The following is a 26,357-nucleotide window of genomic DNA, read 5'->3' as shown; positions in this document are numbered from 1 at the left end:
AAGTTGCAAAGGATGTTTGGTGAACCTAAAAAACTTATCCTTAAATCAACTGTAAAAGTGTAGAAATTTTAATTTTTTAATTATTTTTGTGTAGAAGGTCAGGGTGTCAGCCAGATGTGTGGGGTATAAGAGGATTAACCAGAAACAGAGTGGGGAGCAGAACAGGGGGATCTACTAAAATACACTACTAAGAGGCACAGAGGATTAGCCAAGAGAGGTCTGTTGCACCATGCGGGTCAGCTCCCTGGTCTGAGATCAAATTCAGGCCACAGCAGTGATAGCCCTGACACTTAGCCCTTAGGCCACCAGGGAGCTCCCAGTTAAAAGAATAAAGACTGATATTTGACCATCACAGAAATATTAGGGTTAAGAAGCACTGTAATAAAGGCCTTTAGTCATCTTTTTTTTTTTTTTAAAGATTTATTTATTTATGCATACAGACTGGGGTACAGGCCAGAGGTGCAGGGCGGCGAGAGACTTCACCAGAGACAGAGTGGGGAGCAGAACAGGCAGATCTACAAAGTCCACTGCTGAGGGGAGCAGCGGGCGGGTCAGGAGAGGTCTGCCGCGCCATGTGGTCACCTCCGGGGCAGGCGGGAATTGAACTCATGCGGAAGTGGCTTTAGCTTCTCAGTGTTGTGCTTTAACCCGCTGCGCCACCAGGGAGGGCCATCTCTAGTCATCTTTTAACAGACTTTGGAAGACCTTCCATCTATTGATGTCAAAGTCCTTCATATTAACATTTTGGCAATTCTGCTAACAGCATTTCTAGTCAGGAAGTCCAGTGATAGAAGTTGCCCAACCAGGAATTTATTTAAGTAATAAAACTAGTTTCAATCTGAATGGGAAAAAAAAATGCTTCATAAAAACCTATAGTGTTTGGATAGGTCTTTGTTGGGGATGGGAAGGAGGAGACACGCTGGCAAATGCTGTCGCAATGTATTCAGTTACTGTGAGGCTTACTTTGCATTGAGTTTATTAGGACAAAGAACTGATGGGTAAAATTGGAATGTGATTTCAAAGTACATGACTTCTAGTAAGACAGAATGTAAGTGGTTAGTGAAGAGTCTTTGTAGTTGGGGTAATATTGGTTTATATTCTGATCCAGGTTTCAGGCATATAGGTTTATATACCAACATCCCTATTACATTAAGCTCATACAATTGCCCACTTCTTAATTAAACTACCCACCCTCCCCCTTTCTCGTGACCACCATTTTGTGCTCACCATCTAAGAGTTTGTTTTGCTTTGTTTTGTGAACACCTTTTAATTATTGCTTTGTTGTCTAACTTATTTGGCTTTTGACTTTCTAATATTTGAGCTACCAAGAAAAGCTGTACTTATGGTTTGATGTTTTGTTTTTCTTAATCCCATGATCAAGTATTTCCATTCTCATTACACACACACACACACACACACACACACATCATTCCCATTATGACTCATTCTCCACCAGAGCCCTTGGAATTAAAATTTGCTGCTTCTCATGGATTTGCTATTTGTTTCCTAGCCCCATAAATGTTGGTTTTTGTGCTTCCAAATTTGCATTACTCCATTTTAGTCTGGATGCATAGCCTAATTTAGCACTTCAAAACTCAAAATGAATATTAATACAGGCTCCTCAATTCAAGGGGTATTATCTTGCAAGTCAAATGAGCAAGGCCAATTCAGACAATCTATTGTTTAATCTTGTGTCTTCCAAATATTTACTTTTCTTATAATGGAGCATCATTACCTAGAAGAATCAACACCATTTAAAATGCATAAAATGTTTCAGAACTCACTTAGTAGACTTGATTAATATTCTTCTACAAAATTCTGTTGATGCAATTTCATTCATATTTTAAAATTCTCTCTTTGATTTACGTAACTCTCTACCTACTCCTTCCAACTCTTTATTAAGTACTAATTTCCTTTGATATCCTGCTAGGGTTTCGAAAATAGTAGTCAGGTGGGAAATCCATTTGAATTTTTTTCCATTATTTCCCTTGCTGCTGTTCTGAATCCCTATATTTTTCATATTCACATTTAAAACAAATTATGTACTTAACCACACAGATGGATATTCTGGTTATTTTTAATAATGCATGGGTTTTTCAATTATTTAATCTATTTTATTTGTAATTATGTTTAAAGTTCTGTGCTATTCAGAAATTAATTATGGAAAAAACCAACTTTATAGAAAAATAGTCTTTCCCGGAATTTCTTACATGTCTAAGACAGAAAATAAACTCCGAAGGCCGGAAGTCGACATGACTTTCCTGTGTGAGCACTGCCCTGTCATTTTTTGACAGGTGCAATGACATCTGGGTTAACCTTTGGAAATAGTGGTAAATATCTGTTTTCAAAACTTGGTTAGTTATAGTAACTGATGTCCAATTTTAAACACCTTGGTGTTTGGTCAAACCAATCATGTCCACTTTCACAATATTAAAAAAATTAAATAAAAATAAAATAAAATAACTGAGAAAAGTGTGAGCAAGGCGTAAACAAGGCTAACTAAACCTGTGATAGATCTCCACCACACCAAGGCCAGCAGACTGGGCAGGGCAGCTGTGAGCACCTGTGCCCTGGAAGTAGCATCTGCATGGAACTATAGTTACCAGTGAGCGACACAGTTTTGAAGGAGTGAGTTCGCGCACAGGTAATGCTTGCTCTGTTTGAGGTTCCACACTCACGGATTCAACTAACCTCACCTTCCGTTGATTGAATGCTTCCCCGTGGGACCTGTGGACAAGAACTGCTAGCTCTGAGATCCTTGAGTGTGGGTGGATTCTGGAAGGGGGTTTCAGATCCGGAAACCAACCCGCTCCCCTGGCCCGTGTAGATTCCAAGTAATGACTGTATTAAGTTTTGGGGGCTGTCAGAAGTTACACGTGGGTTTTTTACTGGTGGGTGTGTTGGCAGTGGGGGGAGGAAGAGGGTGCGGGGGACGGGGGTTACTCAGTGCCTTAACTCTCATGTGGCTCAAGAGACACCTGTCTTCTCCCTGTTCCTTTTATTTGTGCCTTGAAGCAGTAAAAAAATATTTCTCCCAATCTTTCAAAGGCTAATACGATTCCATGTGATTAGATTGCTTACATGTAAGCAACCTGGCCATTAGACCGTGCTCGCATATCTAGTCTGACAGTCTAGCCCCGCTCCATGGAATATCTGAGCCGAGGTTGATGCATTGATAATCAGCATTGAGAGCTCGGGCTGTGCTTTTGCAAGGTCTGTTGTGGTTTTAGTTTCCCAGCCATCCCTGTGTCGTCCAGAGTATCCCTCGCTGGGCTTTCGGCGTCGTGATCCTGTCCATACCCCGTCATCTCACTAATGTAGGTGATCCTGACATCTCCGTGTCTGGATGGCCAGCGTTGCCCAGGTCAAACCCTGTTCAGCGGCAGTACTTTCCCGGGCCCATCCTGTGCCCTGCGGGGAGGGAATCAGCCCAGCAGCTGGCACGTTGAAGGCAACAGCATTCATCAAGAAAGTCCTCGCCAATGGGATTGCCTTTGAGGCTGGTCTAGATAACAACTCGAATTTCTCTACCCAGAGTGGAGAAGGGACGGTGCGCTCAAAGGGAGACGGTCCAGCAAGAGGGGAGCAGAATGATGAGCCGCGGGGTGTCTGAGGGTGACAGAGCCCAGAAGTGGCGCGACCAGCCTTTAATTTTCCAGGGACGTGTGTTCTTTTATTGCTGTTTGTACTAGTGACTTTTCTTCTCGCTCTTAAAACCATTTAGAAGGACAAAAACGAAGGACTACAGAATAACTGAACATATGGACCCAACAATATGTTTCTTTTCTTTTCTTTTTTTTTTTTTATTTTAAGGATTGTTATTTGCCAGGTCATATATATTCTAGTGAGTAATTTCAGTTGATAATTTCTCACTGGGCAGTCTCTGCAGTTACTTCTCATTGTAAACGCACATCAAATTTTTTGACAACCGCCCCTTTAGCCCTTTTTTCTTCCACATTAATAACTCCAAACCTACAATTTTCTGGCTTCATTCTTTTATTTTTTTCCCCCTTCAGATTCAGTCTTTCTCTAGTGAATTGCTTTCCATTTATCTTGATTAAACTTTGCTCTATTGATTTCTGTCCTTTCTCTAACTTCTCAGAAACCTGCCGTATATTCATCCTGGTTTTTTTTTTTGTGGTATTAGCTACCCTTCCTGGCTCTGGGAAACATTTAGGGAAGTTTTAAAATCCATCCACACTGAATGATCTCCCTTTCAAATTTTGCTACATTTAATTCTGATAGGATGAGAAAACATATGCATAGGTTACCTGAAAATGGAAAATTCTTTGTACTCCAAAAATGTTCTCTTGCTTCACTTGAGAAAATTATAATATTTAAAAGCCAGCTACTAAAAAGCCCACTTTTAACAGTGGTCTTCCTTTGCCATAGGACAAAATAAAGTTTCATGTCCTAAACTCCAGGTATACTTACTGTAATCCTCATAAGTGTCCTAAGAATTAATACTTGAGTAATTTATTCAATATGACACAGCAAGGTGGAATTTGAATCTAGATATTTCTGACTCTTTTCCTGTGGTTAGAGTATGTCCTACTTTTAATTCATGCATTCAGCTGAGTATCTTTTTTTGTTTGTTTGTTTTTAATGCTTACAGAACTGGGGTACAGGCCAGAAGTGTGGTGGGTGAGAGGATTTACTAGAGACAGAGTGGGGAGCAGAAAAGGCAGACTGACTGAAACACTGCTGAGGGGAGCAGCAGGTGGGTCAGGAGAGGTCTGCTGAGCCATGTGGGTCAGCTCACTGGCCGGGGATTGAACTCATGCTGCAGTGGCTTCAGAGAGCTTCATAATGTGGTGCTTTAACCCATTGCACCACCAGGGAGAGTCCTGAGTATCCCTTTTTTTAAGAGTTTCCTGTTTTCCAACCATATGAGTGCATACTGAGATGCAGTGATGAGGTAACTTTGAAACCTCCTAGACCTTGGTATCTGTAAGCGAGACAAGTCTCTACTTAGATTCATCCATCGTCTTTGCTTTCGCTGCACATAAAATGAAACTATTGTCCATGAATTACCTCAAATGACCTTCCCTGTACCTCAAAATGTGTTCATAACCCAGCCATCTTCACTTCTGTTCATTTCTCCTCCAAGGAAGTACACCCAGCTTCTTCTCTTTGCTCTTCTTTCTCTTTTCTTTTTGCTCACTTTCACCATGTGTAGACCAGCAGCTTTGCCTGAGAGTTAAATGAAGGGGAGAAGTTGAAATCTTAGGTCCATGTTATCAGCTCAATCTTTTATTTCCTCAGTGAGTGTTTAATCTAGAGATCCTGGCTTTATACAAAAGGATGAATGATCATACCCAAGTACAATGACTCAACGCTGTAATTTCTTATCAAGCAGGACATTGTGAATTTCCGTCACTTTTGAATCTGTGGGATGAAATGACAGTCCCTGAATATGTGGTTGACAGCTCCCCCCACCAAAAATACTGAAGTGGCTCCTGATTCTACCTGCTCCTAAATTTCTTAGATGTTTGAATCACATGAATCACGCTTGTGACAGTAGCTACCGAGAACTAATCTGTAGGCTCAGGGTTTTGTTCCGATTATAACAGCAAGGGGAAGCTTTTCATGTGGGTTTGAAGTGGTAAGATTTTGTACACTGAATTTGAATTGTAAAACACATTTTGTGCACGCCCTCCTTCAGCCCTAGTCTCTGCAGATGGAGAAAGGAAAATGAGGTTTCTAATTTACAGTCAGTGTAATGATGCACAAGGTAACCATAGCTCTCAGGTAAGGAAAGCGGGGACTTGACACAGCAATTTAGAATTTTTATAGTTTGTATCATTTTCTTGTTAATGGGTCCATTGACAATCATAATATTGGGTCATAAAAGCTGGTGTTAACTTTCCTTTGCCGTTCCCAAGATTTCACCTTATTTTTTTCCTTATTCAAACAATCATGGGCTATTATAGCTGAAGAGGATTGTAGAGCTCATGTGACCTAGGTACAGCAAAGAGACAACTCATCAGAAGTTCACCTACAAAGTGTTTCTCTCCTTTTCTTTTCTCTTTCCCCCCTTTCTTTCCTTCATTCTATTTTGCTCTTATTATGCATTTTTCTTTTTCTTCTTTCTCAAGTTATGACTAAGGTACAGCAGTGCTCAAATCTCAAGTGAGTTTTTAAATATGCATATGCCTGTCCCTACATCCTAATGAAGGCACTGAACATCGCTACAGATTTCTTATAGCGCTCTTAAATAACCAAAGAACTCAAGGTAACCGCTACTCTGATAAGTAATTCCAATGACTAGTTTGCTTGCTTTTAAATTTTGCAAACATGAAATAATATAGTATGTCATCTTCTGTGTACATGGGCGTAGCTGGAATGAATAGCCTTGTATGTATCTTTTGATGGACATAAATCACCCTTTCCTTTGTAACACCTTCTTAATAATTGAAATAACATTCTGTAAGTTTCAGATATGCATCAATAAAAACCCAACATGTATACATATGTCCTGAGTTTACTACTAAAAGAACAGCTCTATCCTTCACCATAGCCATCCTTTCTGCCTTCCATCTGGTAACCACTAGTCAGTCCCATAACCTAAAGTTTATTTTTGTTCTACCTAGTTAATCTTTACATGTAAGTGAGATCATATGGTATTTCTGTCTTTCTCTGACTTACCGCACTTCACATAATACCCGTACATAGTGTGTAAATGGCAAGCTTTCGTCTTTTTATGGTTGAGTAGTATTGTGCATAAGTACTGCATCTCCTAAATCCATTTTTCTGTTCCTGATGGAAACGTAGGTTGTTTCCAGGTCTGGGCTATTATAAATAATGCTGAAACAAACATGGGGGTACTTATGTCTCTCCAAATTTGAGCTTTTGTATTTTTCATGAAGATACTTGTAAGTAGAATGACTGAATCATAAACACTTATTTCTAATGTGTGTCTACCCAGGAATTAAATTGCTAGCCTAATAGTTAGAAATAGTTTATAAAGATAGTTAGAAATAGCTTATAAAGATGGCGAGTTTGCAAAGATGGTTATATTGCCAAACAGATTTCCAAAATGATATAACTCATTTGTATCCTCACCATCAATAAATGCAGTCCTCCACCAATACATTTTCAATAATTTCAATTTGAATATGTCTAGGAGCTTGATGTATATTCCTCCATTATAATTCCCCAATGTCTTTACCTTGCCATTTTATATCTACATTTTAAGTTCATGTCTTTGGATCCTCTTGAGTTAGCCAACAAACTAATAATCTAATCAATTTCTCATTCATTCACTTTAAGAAAATTGGTTCCAGGAAGCTTAACTGGCTAGGCCAGCCTCACATAACTAGTGACAAATTTATCATTCTATCTCAGATTGAACATCTAGATCAGAAACCTTTCCACTGGCTGAAACTGCCACCCATTGCTAGTCAGCCCCATTTTACTTCTTACCTCCACTTGCCAAATACCCTTTCAGGGATTTTCACAACACAAAGTTCTAACCACTTTATGGTCACTGTGAGCTATCATAAAGGACCTAAGTGCCCAAGGTCAGACGAGTACATCAAGAAGATGAAATGCATAGACACAATGGACTACTACTCAGATAGTGTAAGAAAATGAGCTCTTGTCATTTCCAACAAGAAGCATGGAGCTGGAAGAATAATGCTAAGTGAAATAAGTCAGGAGAAAGAAAACTACAAATTATTTTCTTCAGATATGGCATGTAAAGAAACAAAGGAACTTACAAAGCTAAGCCAAAACACTCCAGTAAGACAGCAGAATGAAGGTGGCAGGAAGGAGAGGTCCGAGAGGGATGGGAGTGGGAGGCTCCAGCGGTCTAGGGTAAAGGACTGAGGGGCTTTGGTGGTGGGGGGTGAGGTGACATGTATCTGAGGGGGCATGAACCTGATCCTCTGAGTCATATATAGTATGGGAAACCAGTGTTACCCTAATAAAAATAAATAAAAATAACTTCTTAAAGATAGCTCCCTCTTGAAATAACATCATGGTGTCAGCACCTTCTTGGCTGATACCACATTTCCTGTTACCTGTTTTTAAAAAAAGTGAGAAGCATAATTCAATATGGGTTGCAAAGGAAGTGGCGTACAGGAGTCAACGATTGGAATAGGGTCCCACCAACCACTAGCTAGTTCCTACAGTCTTACTCAAGAAAGAGAGTCCTGCTAGAGAGCAAGGGAATCTTGGTCCTATCTTAAGGGATGCATTACCATAGTCACAAAATCTTTACAGGGTTTCTTTCTGGTCTCTTCCCATCATGTGGTATAGTCATTTGCTGAAAGCAGGGTAGGGTAGAAACAAAGTTGTGTGAGTAAATATGATATAATTTAAATTAGGTAAAAGTTATTAGACAAGGCTGAAAAATAACTCAGGACACCCTGACAATGTGTATTGTCTTTCCTTCAGTTTCCTCAAATATAAAATGAGGAGTTAACTAAATTATTTTTAAGATTGCCTCCAGCTTGGTAGTTCTATGACTGAACGAACCATAAATATAATTTATATGATAGAGGAAAAGCATACACCAAACCAAGAGTTTATTTATGGATATCTTGTTTGAGAAACAGACTTAATTATGTAAAATGGAGACACGTGTCATCTGACGAAGTGGCATTTCTATTAATTGGTCATTGACATGAAGTCTGTCTTATTTTTATTTCACACTTAATCACACCATTCTCCCTCCTCACCTGTCTTCCAGCTCTATTTGATTAAACAAATTTATGTTTGGAATTTGACAAAGAAATAGTTTCTTTTCCTTAGAGTTGCACTGTATCAAAGTGATATATTTCTTACTAGTTTATCTGAGAAATATAGGATCAATTATTATGCTATACAAGAGCAAAATCTGAAAGTAATAAATCCATCTCAAATGAACAATAGAAAATTGTATTTATAGAGCCTGAAATGAAATTAACATTAGTCATCTTTTCACCAGATGATCTGTAACATATTTCTTTCCCCAAAATGATTTCAAACAATAGAGTAAAATCTCAGGGAGGGCTTTTGGGATTTCTCATACCAAAAAAGAAAAAAAAAAAAAAGATTGAATCCTGTGAAAAAATCGAGACTGAAATTAACCGTGAGTGCTTTGATTTGTTTCTGACAGATTGTGAACTCCAGAGATAAGCCATTCAGGGCCTGCTTTAAGAATCACTTTCTCTCCTTGTCATATGAGGATTCATGTTTTCTTTAATTAGAAATTGATCAGAAGCCTAATAAAGCTTGATGAGTGATAGCTCTAAAAATCCCTTTTACAAAAGGCTGAATTCTATCTGCTTGCACTTTTTTTTTGATCCTTGAACTTGTTCCAAGCCCCTAATCCATGTCTGAAGAGAGGATAGAGGTGGGGGAAGCAATACATGTTGATTTGTACAGTTTTTCAGTAAATTTTTAATCTGTAGAGGCATTTCTGATGAGTAAGTCAGGGTAACTGAAGAGGTAAATGATGATTTTTTGTACTTTTTTTTGTTCATGAACAAATGTGAAGATTTGCTTGAGGAAGATCTAGAAAATTACAGATGAAGAAGCCTCAGCTGAGTGAGAAAAAAACACTTCATGTATACTATCAGGACCTGTGGTCTATGATTAATTTTGATCTTCTGTTTTTTTTTTTTTTGTTGTTTTTTAAGATGTATTTATCTATGCACACAAGAACTGGGGTGTAGGCTAGAGGTGTGGGGGTCAGGGAGTGGGGGAGAGGATTCCCCCATAGACAGAGTGGGAAGTGAACAGGGAGATCTACTGAAATACACTGCTGAGGGGAGCAGCGGGGAGACAGGAGAGGTCTGCTGCGCCCTGTGGGTCACTCCCTGCTAGGGATCAAACTCATGCTACAGTGGCTGCAGAGAGCTTCATAGTGCTGAGGTTTAACCCCTTGAGCCACCAGGCCCCTAATCGTGATTTTCTTAACAAATAAATGCTAAAAGAACTAAAACTGTAAATTGTGCATTAATAAGTGACACCCCTCCTAAATGGAGGTGCAGTTGCTGGTGAATGGAGTTACTCAGGACCCAAGGTTGTAGCAAGTAGATTTATTTACTTAAGTCAATAAGCACAGGGCCGCCCACCGGGAGCAGGACTTCCTCTTTAAGCATAAAGTGACAGTGGAAGAGTGGAGAAGTGTGGTCCTCGTTTTGGCGATGACCATGACCGAGGGAAGGAAGCCTCCAGGGCCTCTGTACATGGGCCCCACCGTGTCTGGCCCTATGTCACATGTTCAGAAATGACAGTCAACTCCTCCTCTAAGTGAGGGTTTCGCTTTGATAATGAAACTTGGGTCAGAGGGCATTCACTCTGGAGGTGGAGCTGGGTTGCTCAGGGACAGGATCACTTCAATTGTTGCAATTTCCTGGAATATAAAGAATATCTACAGAGAAGGTTTTAATGGTTTGGGGGCCTTTGCCTTTTTTGACCTGTCTGCTCCCTCATCACAGTAAAAAAAAAAAGTGAAAATCAATGCATGGGATGGGTAGAGTTCAAAGTTTAATAGCTCCACATCACAGGGTAAGTGATTGCACTATGTTGCACATTTTTGGAATCAGGCTTTGGATGTATTAAATAAGTAATTTAGAAAGATGATGGATATGTTGGTTGGATGGATATATAGATAGATAGGTAGAGAGAGAGAGAATAGAGAGAGAGAGAGAGATTGATAGATAAATGGTAATTACTGTAGGTGAATCTATCTAATTACCTACAGTAATTACTGTAGGTGAATCTCAATGGGTAAGCAAGAGAACTTGGGACTCTACCAGGGAAAAATAAAAACAAAAATGCCTTGGAAAAACAGATGTAAAAATCTGATCCATCAGGGATGTAGACAGAACACACGAAAACAAAGCTAAACAAGAGCTATAAAAACGCCCTGAATGGAAGTGTCTGCTCAGAGTCACCTAAGGAACCACCTGGGCTGGTGGCTCTCTGATTAAGAGTAGGTCAGAGGGACAGAGAGGGAAATGATGGCTCATGACAAGTTGTCAGAACATGTGGTGAGAGACCAGGATGGTGTGTGCTCACCCATAGGTGTTGAGAAGCTGAACCAGACAGTCCTGCTTAGCCAGATTCCCAGGGAGCAATGTCAAAGAAATAAGAACAACAAAAAATACCTGAGGTGACACTGGAGTTCTCTCTCTCTCCAAAGATTCTTTTTTGATCTAATTTTTTCCTGTTACTGCACTTGGGGATTCCATTTTTGCTCTTCCGTATGTGCACTTGCTCCACTCACCCTCCATCACATCTCCCTTGCCCATCCCCCTTCCCCCTCCCCCCATTCTCGCTGGCAATCATGAAATTCCCTCACTAAGTGAGGGATACATATTTTTTTCTTTCTCCATTTGCTGTTGATTGATACTTAAGTTTGCTTCTATCCATTGGTTATTACCAATAATGATTCAGTGAATATGGGGACATAAATATCTTTTTGAGGTACTGTTTCTGCTACAAATCCAGATGCAGAATGCTGGATCATATAGTACCTCTATTGTTAGTTTCTGAAAGAAACACCATACTGTTTTCCATAGCAACTGTACCAATTCATAGTCCCACCAATGAAGCACAAACCTTCCCTTATTCAGCAACATTCATTGCTTCTGTTTTTGATGGAAGCCTTTCTAGCAGATGTGAGGTGACAGCTCACTATGATTGGATTTGTACTTCCTTGATGACTTGTGCTGTTGAGCATTTTTGGATACTTTTTGGCCATCTATATATCTTCCTTGGACAAGGTGTGTTCAGGTCCTATGCTCATCTTTTAATCAGAATTTAATGTTTTTGCTACTGAGTTGCGCAAGTTCTTAATATTTTGTAAAATAACCCCTTAGCAGATATGTAGTTTGTAAGCATTTTCTCCCATTTTTTGATAGTTTCCTCTGCTGTGTAGGATTTATTTAGATTGATATTGGGCCATTTGTTTTCTCTTGCTTTTGTTGCCTTTGTATTTGACACATCCAAAAAATCATTGTCAAGATTGATTCAAGGGTCTTACTACCTATGTTTGTTTCTGAATTTTATGGCTTCAGGCCTTATGCAAAGCAGAATATTTTGACTGTCAAATTTAATCCTCAACTGCCCCAGAGGCTATGCCTCCGACCTACTAAATTGCTTTGTTCTTATGTCAAGAATTAAATAATAGCTATTAATCTTGTACCCAATTCATAATGGAACTTTTAGTAGTAAAATCACTATAAAATAAAATCGATGTCTAGAGTAATTAATTTGATTTTTACTAATGACTGTAGAGTACAAGAAATTTCAAAAATTTCTTGAAAATAGAATAGCAAAATTTGACTCAAGAAAATTGGGTACTTTTTTAGACAGAAGTACTAGTACAAAAGAAAACTGAGAGTAGGGGAAACTTTAATCTCTCTTGTTGGGCTAATGGATGAATTTAATCGTTGTTATAAAAATTTATGCAGAAAATTGTTTTCAATGCAAATGGCTTCATTAAAATAAAATAGAATGGGAATGTTTTGAAATGGCTTACGCCTGCTATATAGAAAAGTGATTAAGTAATTTAATTATAGTTGGCCCTAAGAAATTCTTTCTCAATGCACATCCATCCACCATTGTGCAATACTGATTTTATATCCCAGCAACAGGTAACCAATTCTTCTCAGATGATAGCGAGGGTGAACAACAGTTTCTCAAGTCCTGTGTGCAAACTTTAGGTAGACACCAGACACCATAGCCATATGGAAATGAGTTGGACAGACAAGACTTTCTCAACAGACTCTGGAAAAAGTACTGGAAAATTCAATTCAAAGTTGAGATTTCGGAGTGCTACTGACCACTACTGACCACTTGTTCGAGAATTGCTACTCTCCCAGCAGGTGGAATACATTTACTGCTTAGAATCCATTCTGACTTATTTTTTATGGATTCTGACAGGTGCACTTACAGGTCACCTCTTTCTGTTTTGCTGGTCATTCTCTAAGCTTCAATTATCTTTACTTTTCCAATCTGGGCTCTTCCATAAACTCTTGCATTTTGTAAAAACAGCCTCATGTGGGCTAATGGGACAGGACTTCTGAGTCTTCAGGTCTTCTGGATTTTGTCCTGTGCCCCCTCACTCAGTGCTTCCACAGTTCCTGAAATGTGCCTTCTCGACATTGACCTCTCAACACTTGCCTTTTTTTGTGGCCACTGTTTCTATGTATTTCTGCCTTTTGGATTCAGATCCAGCATGATAATTCATCTGTTTTCAGTGAAATTATCCAAGGACTCTAGGTTTCTGTCAGTGGCTATCATATCAGGCTCAGCAATCCTCCTCTTTTTTGCTATTCCAAGACAGTGGTGGTGGTTGACAGAAGCCTGGACAGGGTCTGCTCTTAGCTCAGACACTCCCAAGCTTGTACCCTGAGCAGCTGCCTTAACCTTCCTGAGCTTTGTGACTTTTCCCTGTCAAGGTGAAGAGGTTGACCTAAGGTGACTTCTAGGCTTCCTTCAAACTTTGACTTTTTATGTCTTTAAAGCATTTCTTTAATAAGTTTTACTGGCATTTTTTAGATCTGCTTTCTTCCAAAGCATCACAAAAATATTTGATGAGATAATAGCAGAGTGGACAGACAAAAAAATGACATGTGTAAAAGCAAAAGTAGCTCTTTCTGTAGATCTTAAAATGCTGATATTATTCACTTGACTCTTTCCAAAAACTGCTTAAAATGTAAGAAGAAATGATTAGCCAGCCTGTAGCAACATAGTGTCAGCAAGGCCCCAGAGTCCTCACACAGTCTCTCTCTCTCTGCTGGAGCTACTATAAGACCTACTTGTTATTGCCTAATAAGGACAATTACTCAAAAAAATCAAAATGACTAATTGACCAGATTAGAGAGAAGAAATCTGAGTTTCTTCTTTCAGTGTGTTTTTAATACAATCATGGCAGAAATCAGAAGGGTGGTCATTAAATTCTGAGCCTGATTTCCAAAGGCCTGCCTGAACTACCACTGGGCTAGCATCTCCCACTTGCTAAGTTATCTGGACTACATTGTTCAGTCTCCCTGAGTCTTTGCTTGTACTTATATGTGTGTCTGTGTATTTATATTTATTTATTTATGCATGTAAGAACTGGGTGCAGGCAAGAGGTATGAGTATGAAAGGATTCACCAGAGACAGAGCGGGGAGCAGCACAGGCAGATCAATGAAGTACGCTGCTGAGGGGAGCAGCGGGGAGACAGGAGAGGTCTGCTGCACCATGTGGGTCACTTCCAGGGCTGGGGAACTCTCACTGAAGTGGCTGCAGCTAGCTTCATGGTGCTGAGTTCCAATCCGCTGTGCCACCAGAGAGGGCCTGGTTTTTATTATTCTTAAAGGTATATTCAAAAATGATAAAATCTAAAACTACATTAGATTGAAGAGAAAAATGAAATTTTAACATTTCACATGACTATTCCATTTTTTGAAAAGCATACTAATTACAGCAGTGTTACTTTCGTGATGACTTTCATTCTGACATAATTTTCCCTAATCATGCACCATCCCTGTTATGACAGCTAAAATGTCTGTACAATTTTTCATTCCAATGAAATTGCCATCACTCAAAATATTGAAGCTCAATATATCACTGTATTTGCAAATGACACAAAATAATACTATATGACACGTTCATGTCTCAAAACAAGTGATTGTCATTAGGAATTAACTTTCAAATTTGCCACTGGGAGATCTGAGTCTGCCACCAAAGGCATTCGATGAATGAAACTTGCATAACACACACACACACACACACACACACACAGGCACACACTTCTATCTCAAGCAGTAACTATATCAAGTAGCAAAAATTCTCATCTATCTTGGAAAATTTTTCAAATATAATACATCTGTAAGGTTAAGCAGCTTGTCTCATAATAAACTTTCACAAAAATCATAGCAAATTTAACATCCTATAATTATTACAGTGAAAAATAATTCTAAGGATTTTCTTTAAAAAAAATAGAGTAGGGAGTTGAAACCATATTACTCAGTCTGGCTCCAGATTTTTGTCTCATTAATAATGTGACTCTAGAGAAATTACTTAAATTACCTGGCTCCTCATGTCCTCCCTCTACCTCTAAAATCCTTTCAAGCTTCAATATTCTTTAATTCTTTAATTATACGTGCTGTCATGTTTATAATCAAGAAAGCCAAAAGCTCATTTCCATGATGTAGAGTGAATGAGATTCTCCTCGGCTGTGTACTGATTTTTAACAAGACAATTTGGGTCTGCACGTCACTCATAAGTCTCCATTAAAGTGAACCAACTTACTTCCTCACCTAAGTTACGGGTCTGTGATCTGGGACAGTTCTATTACTTAAGGAAAAGGTTACGCTTCTATACTAAAGAGGCCCCAAAGTACAATGACATAAATAAGACAGACATTCGTTTCTCTTGCATAGATCATTGCAGCTGGTTTGGGGTAGGAAGAAGAACATCTCTTGCAATTCCTTTCTCTCTTGTTACTCCTTCATCCTCTTAGGGTATCCTCATCATAATTTGCAAGCTAGAAGTAAAAATAAAGAAAAATCTTGCTTCCAAATCTCACTTTGCAGAGGTAGAGAAATTCATGGAGGGTAAGTGATTTGTCCAGTGTACTACAGCTATTTAGAGTCAGCATAAATCCAACAATGTATGGACTTGAGCAACCTAACTCTTCCACCACTTCCAGCTCAGACCCTCCCCAAAAATAAAAGTCCAGGACCAGAGAGATTTACAAATGAACTTTACTGAATGTTCAGAAAAGAACTAGTGCGTATTCTACAGACTCATCCAAAAAATCGAAAAAGAAGGAAAACTACCAAATACTTTCTACGAAGCCAACATCATACTAATACCAAAACCTAACAAAGAAAACATGAAAAAAGAAAACTTCAGGCCAATCTCCCTAATGAACACTGATGCAAAAACCCTCAACAAAATCTTAGTCAACAGCATCCAACAATACATTAAAAGAATAACCAAGTGGGCTTTATCCCAGGAACACAAGGACGATTCAAGGTCAGAAAATCAATTAATGTAATCCATCACATCAACCGACAGAAAAATAAAAACCATATAATCATATCAAAAGATGCAGAGAAGGCATTCGACAAAGTTCAACATCCATTTATTCCATAGAGTAGGAGTTAGTGTGAAATAACTTAATGTAAATTAACTTGCTGATCATGGAACTAGACCTGTAGTCAGTGTGCAATAATGCTCCCCATATACACAGGGAAGAAAATAGGGTCTGTCTTCAGTCCTGCTCTGTGGTAGTGCTGGTCTACCCGGGTAGCTCCTAAATGACCAGCCTCTGAGCAATACATCAAGGCTTCCTATCCACACCATCCTCTTTGGTTTGCAAGCTCTGCCGTGCATGATTATCGCAAATCATGAGCCATCCCTGCTAGGAGAGAGTGATAAGGCAACTTACCATTTTTCTTTCCAAAGAAATTGCCATCAGTGAAAATCTTGAACCTCAGTATATTGTTACTTTGGGAAAATGGCTTGAAATCACAGCATATTAAGTGCCAAAGCCTCATAGGCACCTCCTGTCTCATCCCCTACAACACCTTGAGGGAGTAGTGCAGTAGAATCACTCTCACTTTACAGCCACATGAGAACCCCCTGCCACACACGCCTCATCACAGGGCACTGCTTCCTCCATGATCACAGCACCATGAGGTATAAATAAAAGGTGTCATGATAAGCACTTAATGGACGAGAAACCTGAGTTTGAAAGAACTGTTTGACTTCTACCAAAATTGAAAGTTTAACATATATATAGTTAGCTCAAAAACTATGTGTAAGTGGAAAAAAAAAAAGTGAAGGTATAAGCCTGTCTCTCTTTCAAATGTTGGCTCATTTTGAAATCCCCCCAAAAAACTCTATTCTCCCAGGTCAAGGTCATGACTTTTTCTACACATGGGCCAGAATAGGCGGGTTTATGCTGAGTCAGCAGGTACCTTAGGGGGTCATAGTCACAGAAATCAGAGGTAACCCTCAGCTCTTTTCTCTGAAGAGGCACCAGTAGGCTAGCCACTTCTGTGAGGGTAGAGCCGGCCAGCTCCTCACTCTCACTGCAACCTCGCCAGGAGGAGATGGACAGGAGCTAGTTCCAGGAGCTGGGTGCCTGGTTCAGCTCTTCATCTGGTGTGGTTTTCTTGGACCAGATAAGGGTCTCTCACCAGGATAGCTTGACCCTCCTAGTTCACTGATCCTGGGTCCTCCCTTTCTAGAAAGTCAGTCTTTCATTGACAGGGTATGTTGGGCTCTGCTTGTTGATGTAGAAGAAATGTCAGATGTTAAGTGACGGCTGGCTGGGCGCCCCTCAGGGAGGTGTGTCATCACGGTGATGTGGAGACCATTGTGGCTGCAGCCTCTTAGCATCTTCAAAGCAAAACAGAGTCAGGTTGAGGGTCCCTGAGAGGTGGGGCTTGCAAATATCTTCTCACCCACATCTCTCACTCCCAGAACTCTGTGACCTGGACATTCTTCCTACTGGCCCGCTGCAGCAACAATGCTTTCATCAGCCTCAGGGGAACACAGTCTGCATATTGGGGCAAAGGAAGGTGCTCCCTCTGACCTCTCCCTACTGTTCTTATTTCTCCAAAATTATGACAGGAAAGAAAATAAGAAAAAAATATGAATTTCTTTTTGTTCCCCAAACAGGATCCAGTTACACCCTCCTATGTATCAACATGAAAATTATTTGAAAATATTTTCTATATTCACACATGCAAAATCTGCTAAGTTCTTGACAGGTATAAACTGTGGGAGTAAAATTAATTCCATTTCTTTTACTTTAGTTTATAATAAGGGCATTTATGTATGTTTCTTAAACCTATTCTTTTGAAGATCTAGACAAAAAACTTCTTAGAAATCAAATTCTTGATGTTTTCATTGCCACACATATTCTCTATAGTCTATTTTTATAGAAAAAAAGGAGTTTTCTTAGATGAGAATGCCATGTTCAATCTCAAAGTAATTTTAATGAAACGGGTCTCTCAAAGAACTTTGACTTCTATATTCATATAAATTTTAAACCATAATGTAAATGGAACAAAGCACATTAAGTAGATCATGAACCCATATTAAATTCTTCTCCCTAGAAATAACATATAAGACACTAATAAGATTCACTGTGTGATGTTTAGCCAAGCTAATAATATGATGCTTTTAAGTATCACATGTACTACAAAAAAGAGAGTAGTTGTGTATAATAAATCTATAAATTATACCAAACACTGAATTGAAGCTGGACTTAGTGGTGATAAAGAGAAGGCATGATAAGCCCACAGTGGGAGAATGGTCCACATGGGATTATTAAAGCAGCAATTAAAAAGAAAATTAAATGGAATGTTAAAAATACAATTAGTGATCACAAAATATTGATTACACCCAGAAGTTTTATTTAATAAAAAAAATGACAAAGTGAAAACAAGTAGTTCTATAATTAGCTATTAAAAGAAGATTCTGGCAAAATGTATTGGTCAAATTATATCATAATGCATAAGAAAATATCACCAGTAAGGGAAATATGTGTCTTGTCAAAACCTATAAATTACATGCATATTCCCAACCAGATACTGCTCAAAAGAATTGCTCAATTTGTTAAAAAAGAAAAAGTGCATATACACATAAAAATTAAAGTATTTGAGCTACTTAATATAGCCAGCTCCTAGAATGATGTCGAAAAAAATCAATCACACAACAACTGTTGTTGAAATCATACCCTGAAATGTTACCAAAAAGTAGGATCTGAGGCCATTTTAATTGTCTCCTTTTCCTTCTTCTCTTTGTTTTCCTAACATCTTCAGTTTTTACTTAATACATTAATGTTTGTAATAAATATAATGAATGCAATATATTTAAATATGGATTCATATGAACTATAAATGTAACATATACACAAAATTAGTGGATACATCAGAAAGAATAAAGGAGAGCGATCCCTAAACAAAGTCAATTTAAAAATAGCAAACGCAATGGATCATTTACTGGATTCCAGTTATTAGATGAGAGCTCACAGTTGGGTGACATGAGGGTGCCACACAGGCAATGAATGAGATTGACACAGCCTGAATTTAGGCTTTAAAAATCAGACTTTCTGGCCCTCCCTGGTGGCGCAGCGGGTTGAAGCACAGCACTGAGAATCTAGAGCCGCTTTCGCATGAGTTCGATCCCCGCCTGCCCCAGAGGAGACCACATGGCCCGGCAGACCTCTCCTGACCCGCTCGAAGCTCCCCTCAGCAGTGTACTTTGTCGATCTGCCTGTTCTGCTCCCCACTCTGTCTCTGGTAAGGCCTCTCGCCGCCCCTGAGCCTCTGGCCTGTACCCCAGTTCTGTATGCACAAATAAATAAATCTTTAAAAAAAAAATCAGACTTTCTGTCAGTTGCCACTCATGATGCTGAGGTCAGGAACACATTACCCCTCTCTAAATAGAAACAGGTTCTTATCACAAGTGAGCCAGTAAATACAGCCTTAGTGGGAGAAAACAGTCACCAAACACTGAGTTTGTGCGACAATGTCAAATGGTCTGAGTTTGAGCTCTTCACATATTATGCCCAACACACGAAGCTAAAATTGGTGTGAAAGAGAGAAATCGCACAATCATGCCTTAGTGCCACTTCATGGGAGTCCTCAACTACAAAACTCAGAAGATGGTTCTCTCACATGATGAGTACAGATATAAGATTTAGAAGAGAAATATTCAATTAATTCTCTTCCAATAAACTTAGACGTTCAATTACAATTGAAATTTTCTCCTAAAACTGAAGATGTAACTAAGACACAACCATCAAAAGATAAAGTATAGAAAGATTATGTTTGACTAGATCGCAAGTCAAACTACTGAAGAACTAACAAATCTACCAACGATACTCAAGACCCAGGGATGTACTAAAAAATCAGCATAAAAAACATGTAAAGAATTTTTGAAATGAAAGTATGTGTTAAGCGAATGCATGTTAGATTAAGAAAATCCAAACTGGCAGAAGAAATATGTATGGGAGATAACTATGCAAAAGATTGCTCCGCCTCAATAATAAGCAAGGAACTGCTCTTGATAGATCATTTTCCCTTTTATCAAGTTAAATATGAATTAATTCTAATACTATAAAGTGCTGCTAAAACAGTACTCAAGCCGGTAGGGGCAGTGCCAAGGTAGGGTGCTGGTCACTGTCTGTGGGTCATGCCAGGCTCAGGGCCCCACAAGGAGGCTTATTTAGCAAACAGAGATTGGGTAAAGGAAAGAGTTCCTATGGCCTCAAGTGTCCAGCTGTGTCCACAGTGTCTGGTCGCCCCAAATAAAGACAACCTATGCCAGATGGCTCTGCCCACCAACGAGCCTGGTGGCACATGGGTCATCAGTGTGCCAGAGTCCAACTCCTATTTCTAATTGCAAAAATAAATGAAGAGCAACTAATTTACAGAGAAGCATGGAACAAACTCTTTGCAGAATTCTTACAGTGACATGCTTTGTAGCAGCTAAAATGAATGATGTGAGTAACTACAGATACGAATCTATAGACCCCTGGAAACAAAGTGTAGACTGCAGAGAATAGCAAATCACAAAGGAAATACCAAGTACATGAATAGGACATAGAAATTCCACGAATACAGATTTATGAGGCACATATACACAAATGCTGAAACGCAAAGTATATGTATGTATGCATCTTGCTTCTTTGTTTTTAAGCGATGGAAGAATAAACATCACAAAATTTACTCCAAGGCCAGAATTGCAGGTAGTTTAGTTAGATCTATAATGTTTTATTTAAGAAAAAATTGTAATAAAAGACATTTGTGGTAACATTAACAATTGTCTATTTTAGATAGGGACATATTTATATATTTGTCTTTTTTTTTAAAGATTTATTTATTTATTCATACAGAACTGGGGTACAAGCCAGAGGTGCAGGGGTGAGAGGCTTCACCAGAGACAGAGAGGGGAGCAGAACAGGCAGATTGGCGAAGTACGCTGCTGAGGGGAGCAGCGGGTGGGTCAGGAGAGGTCTGCCGTGCCATGTGGTCTCCTCCAGGGCAGGCGGGGATCGAACTCGTGCTGAAGTGACTTTAGTTTCTTAGTGCTGTGTTTTAACCTTCTGTGCCACCAGGGAGGGCCTTTGTCTTTTTTTATGGTATACCTCTACATTTATTTAGATCTCCTAAAATTTATCTCAAGAATACCATGTGTGTTTTTTTTTTCAGTATAATAAGCTTGTATATTTTTCATTGAATTTTTAAGTAATGTAAATAAAGAGTATTGATGTTTTGAATTGTTAGTGTGTATACAACAATCTTGCTAAATGCACATATTCTAGCAGATTTTATTTTCAGAGATTTCTGAAGATTTTTATATATCCTATTTTTAGCCTCTCTTCTTTTAAATGTCTTAAAGCTATGTTTAAAAAAAAAATCAGTGCTTGTATAACAGATCGTAGAAATCTGTGGTGATGAAGATAACTGATGAAAAGCCTGGGTCGCCATGTATATGCTAGCAAGTCACAAGTCACTTGTTTGTGGATACCTAGATTGTCTTTTTCAGCGAAAAGCTCAATTAGAATGCCTAAAAAAAAAAATTAAAAAGACTTTTTTGTTGGTTTACCTTAAATGATTCCCCTCTGAAATATTCATTGGCAACACACATACTTGAAAGAATCCTTTTGTTCCCCATGGTCAGAATGGCATTTTTCCCCAAGAACGCTTTGAAGCAAAAACCAGAAAGAAAGCCATGCTCTGTCGGCACCATGAAATTGCTCGGTCCTCAGCCGGGTACTTACAGTAACACTTCAGGCGTCTCCCAAGGCCCATCAGCTCGGAGCAAAGATGCTGTGCTCATTCAAACAAATGTCTTGCAATTTATACCTAATGAAATTTTCTGCAATGTTGTTTCCTTCACTCCTCCTTCGTCCATCAATTAAGGGGGAGTTGAATGACGACCTCCCCCCACCCGGCATTGCAACATCATGCTGGCGAGTTCCCCAATTTTCCTCAGCTGGGGAGTAAGCAGAGGACACATGGGTTTTTAAATGTGTGCCATATATCAGGAGTGGGGAGAGGAAATTAATGTGAACTTGGGGAAAACAACACTGCTGATACTGTGACTTCTCAGCTCTTGGAGATGTTTCTCTCTTTGATTTTGAAATTATTGGATACTTTTATGGACTTTGCCAGTAAAATAATTCCAGTTTTATTACTATCCATATCCTGTGGTTTTATTTCCTAATAAAAAGATGTGTGGTGTTAGTGTTGTCTTGAAGTGTAATTGATTTCTGAGAGGTATAATTTGCTATCTGGGAAATGGTCTTTTGAATTTCTCTAAAGTAGTGCATGGCTGAATGAGATACTGAGGAAGACCGTCATGCCAAAAGTAATAATGGAGATAAAAATTGTTCTTCATTATTTTGGTATTGGGTGGTTTTGAATTTAATTTACTGAGCATTTTTAGCTTTTATCGAAATTGCAAATTTTAATGGCAACCTTCAAGAATTAGTGTTGAGGTGGAATATTTTCATTCCTCTAATCATTATGCTATCAACGATTTTAAGATGAACCCTCTCTCATCCCCCAGAGTTGCAGGCAGATATACTTGGGATCAGAGATTAATTTAATTGTAGCTTCAATAAACAAGAGGACTCCTGGCCTACCTAGGGGCAAACCACGGGAACCCACTGAGGCAGCCCACAGAATTTAAAGTACTTGCTGAGGGCTTATGGGAAGGACAGTCCCAAGCATGATGAGAGGTACACAGGCTGGACACTATGGGGGAAAGATGTCCTGGCTCTCACTGTAGCCCTCTAGCTCCCACAGGAAGCCAAGATGTTCCCAGCTCCTACCCAGTCCCATGCCCACAGACCCCAGACCTGCTTTCCCTCTTCCCTCAGCCCAGGAGACACCACGGCTTTCTGACTGGGCTTCCCTTCCCAGTGGCCCCGTTTGGGTGGTCTTGGGAGAAAGAGCACTTCATGAGTGCTGTCTAGAGCCACACCCGGCGATCTCCATCGAATCCTTAAAGACATTATTTTTTGATCAATTATTAACTTAAAATCTAATGAAATATTAAAGAAAATGTTGGCTTTATGTGATGTGTGCAGTGTTGGAGCTGTTTACAATATGGCAACTCTGTAGGTCACTACTGCTCTACGGCCAGAGCCAGAAACCTCTTCTCCCGTCATACCGTTCACCTGTGATTTCCTCCTGCTCAACCCCCCCCCCCCACACACACACACACTACCATATGAGCTGTCCCAGGGCTGGAATTCCACTGTCATTTCTGATAAAGGCACAGGGAGCTGGGGAACGTATACAGAATGAAGCTAAAATGGCCAGAAATCCAGTATGACTGATGACTGGGTTTTGTCCAATCCTATAATGGTATCATTTGTGCTGATCAAAGATTAACTCAACGTGGGGGTCTCTGTTCAGAATAAGATTATGAGTGTCTGATGTAATAGCCTCCTTATACATATATACACAATTCTCAAGACCCACTAAAACCCCAAAGTTTTTGCTAAGACTTGTAGCACAACAAACTTGATGTCCTGCAGGGATATTCCTGCCCCAACTCCCTCCCACTGATTGTTGCTTTTTATCATGTACATTTCAGTTTTAATGAAAGAATTTTTAAAAAAAAAAAAATCAGCAGGTCGGGGAGATACTGGGGGAAAAGGAAGCATTTGTCATTTATCAACAGAGCTGAAAGTGAAGTTCGTGGGTGACATCTTGCTAAAGACTACAACATGGCAGCACCACTGCGTGTCTTTTACGGAAAGAGAAAGACATTGAAGTTTCATGGGGACAGTGATGACAAGAAGCACTGGAAATCATTTCAGAAAGGGGAAATGAAGAGCTTAACTGTGAGTTGAGCAACTCTGCCCAAAATAAAATTGAAAGGATCACATTGGTATATTTGCTGGACCAGAAACAAACCATGAGAGGTTCATTTCTCATCAAAATTTTGCCTAAACAAACTAACCATATTTACCTTTCTGGACTTAAAAAAAATAGACTAATACCTTTGGGACCAAATAGATGGATCTTGAGGTGATTAGGCTAAGTGAAGCCAGAAAGTGAAAGATAAGCCCCAGTGATCTCTCTTTTGTGGAATAAAAATAACCAAAGAAAACAAAATGATCAAGCACAGCAAAAATAGTCTCCACAAGGTTCCTCAAACTGCTAAACATGGAGCTTCCATAGGACCCAGCATTCCCACTCCTCGGTGTCTACCCAAAGGACACAAAAACACTGATTCAAAAAGATACCTGCACCCCCATGTTTATCGCTGCTTTATTTACAACTGGAAAAACATGGAAGCACCCAAATGCCCAAAAGTAGATGACTGGATTAAAAGGATGTGGTACATATACACAATGGAATATTACACAGCAACCAAAAAAAAATAACCACATGCCTTTGCAGCAACATGGATGGAGCTGGAAAAGGTCATGCTTAGTGAAATAAGCCAGAAAGAAAAGGAAAAATACCGGATGGTTTCACACATAGCAGGAGTATAACAGACCAGACGAGAAAATGGTAATAATAATGAACAGCTATAGAGCAGAGACATTGTATGGGGGTGGAGTGGGGAATGGGGTCAGAAACAGTGGGGGGAGGGAAATGCACTGGACTATGGTGATGGCACATGGGTGATTTGGGGATGGGAAGCCCAAGGGGATGACAACTGAGATGAAAAAATGCACAACATGGTGTAAAAATAAACTATTATATCATTTAAAAAAATAAATCCACTTGGACATAGAAAAAAAATAGTCTTCACAAACTGTGTAAAATATGCTGGCTAACAGAGAGGGTGGGGTGAGGGAGGAGGAGATGGGGAAGCCGGAGTCAGGGCAGCAGCACCAAAGCTTGGGTGCAGTGGAGGCAAAGCGTGGGTGCACAGGTAGGGTGAAGTTGTACCCCTAAATTTATATAGTTGTGTAAGTGATGTTTTTGCTAATTATTAAAATTCAAAGTTTCTTCAGCAGTGTTGTTTGCTTATGGAAGTGCCAAACAATGCCATTCTGGGTGTCTGTTCCCTGAAACAGGATGCATTATTTTTAGAAACATTCCAAAACACTATTTTTAATATATGTGGGTTAATAACAATAATACAAAAAGGCATCATAAAACAGAGAGGTGTATATCACATCAATAACAGGTGAATATAGACATTTTATATTTACTGAATATTTTTAAAAGTGTATTATTATTAGAGGTGCATCTTTTTTTAGTCTAAAAGCAATTCCTTCCTACTTTTCTTGTTTTCTTATCAGTTCTGCCTATTTCACAGTTAGCCCAACTAGAAAAGAGGGGTGGAGAGAGATTTAAAATGAAAGAGTTTTAAAATGTTTTGTTAGTCTGTAGTAGCCAGAAGCTAAATTGTAATTCATAATGGTTTGATTTATTTCTTTCAAGAAAGATACGGAGAATTGAGGAAGGGTTTGATTTACATCCCCACATGAAAACTCACTTTTTTCAACCTTTATCTTTTATATATTAGACCATTGATTGTGTTCACTATGATCAGAATGGCTCATAGCTGGGTAGAGAATTCTAAAACATCTTCTATACCATAATAGATTTTAAGAAACTTATCTGATTTTTATGTGCAGGTATAATTTTGTTTGTATCGATGCAGATACCAAATGGATATGTTTTTGCTTTCTTAAATGTAAAACCAATCTAATAAACTGTGTTGATACAAAGTGCCATTTGAAAATCTAGACATGATGGGCTTATTTTTATTTCCATATTTTCTAAGTCTATGAAGCCTTTCCTTGTATACCTAGTGAGTTTGAAAAAAAGTATTTAATCAATTTCCTTCCTCTAATAAATGTTTTAAAGACATTAAAAGTATATACTTGAACATGAATATGATTCTTGTCACTTGTTCAGATAAAACTCCAAGTCTTGAAAACTAACTTGAATACCTTCTCTAGGTTACAAAAGATTGTAAATAAAAGCACATCCTCTAGTCCATCTGGCAGATAGCAGGTCATGGAATTTCCCTAACCTCCAAATCATGTGAGCTAATTCCTATAATACTCTCCTCCTACAGAAAGAAAGATCGATAAAAGAAGACAAATGATTGATCTGTCTTGGTAGGTTGGTAGTTGGGTGAGTGGTTCAGTGACAGACAGATGGGTACATGACTATATGGATGCATGATAGATGACTATATGGATGCATGATAGCTAGATGATGGATGGGGGGGCTGGAGAAGTGGATAGATGCATGGATGGATGGATATATGGATGGATGGATGGATGCATGGATGGATAGATGGATGGATGGATGGATGGATGGATGGATGGATGGATGGATGGATGGATGGATGGTTGAAAGATAGATGGATAGATAGATAGATAGATAGATAGATAGATAGATAGATAGATAGATAGATA

Source organism: Condylura cristata, unplaced genomic scaffold, assembly GCF_000260355.1.
Source record: "Condylura cristata isolate star-nosed mole 26May11 unplaced genomic scaffold, ConCri1.0 scaffold00042, whole genome shotgun sequence".
NCBI lineage: Eukaryota > Metazoa > Chordata > Mammalia > Eulipotyphla > Talpidae > Condylura > Condylura cristata.
Note: the sequence above shows the minus strand (reverse complement) of the source record.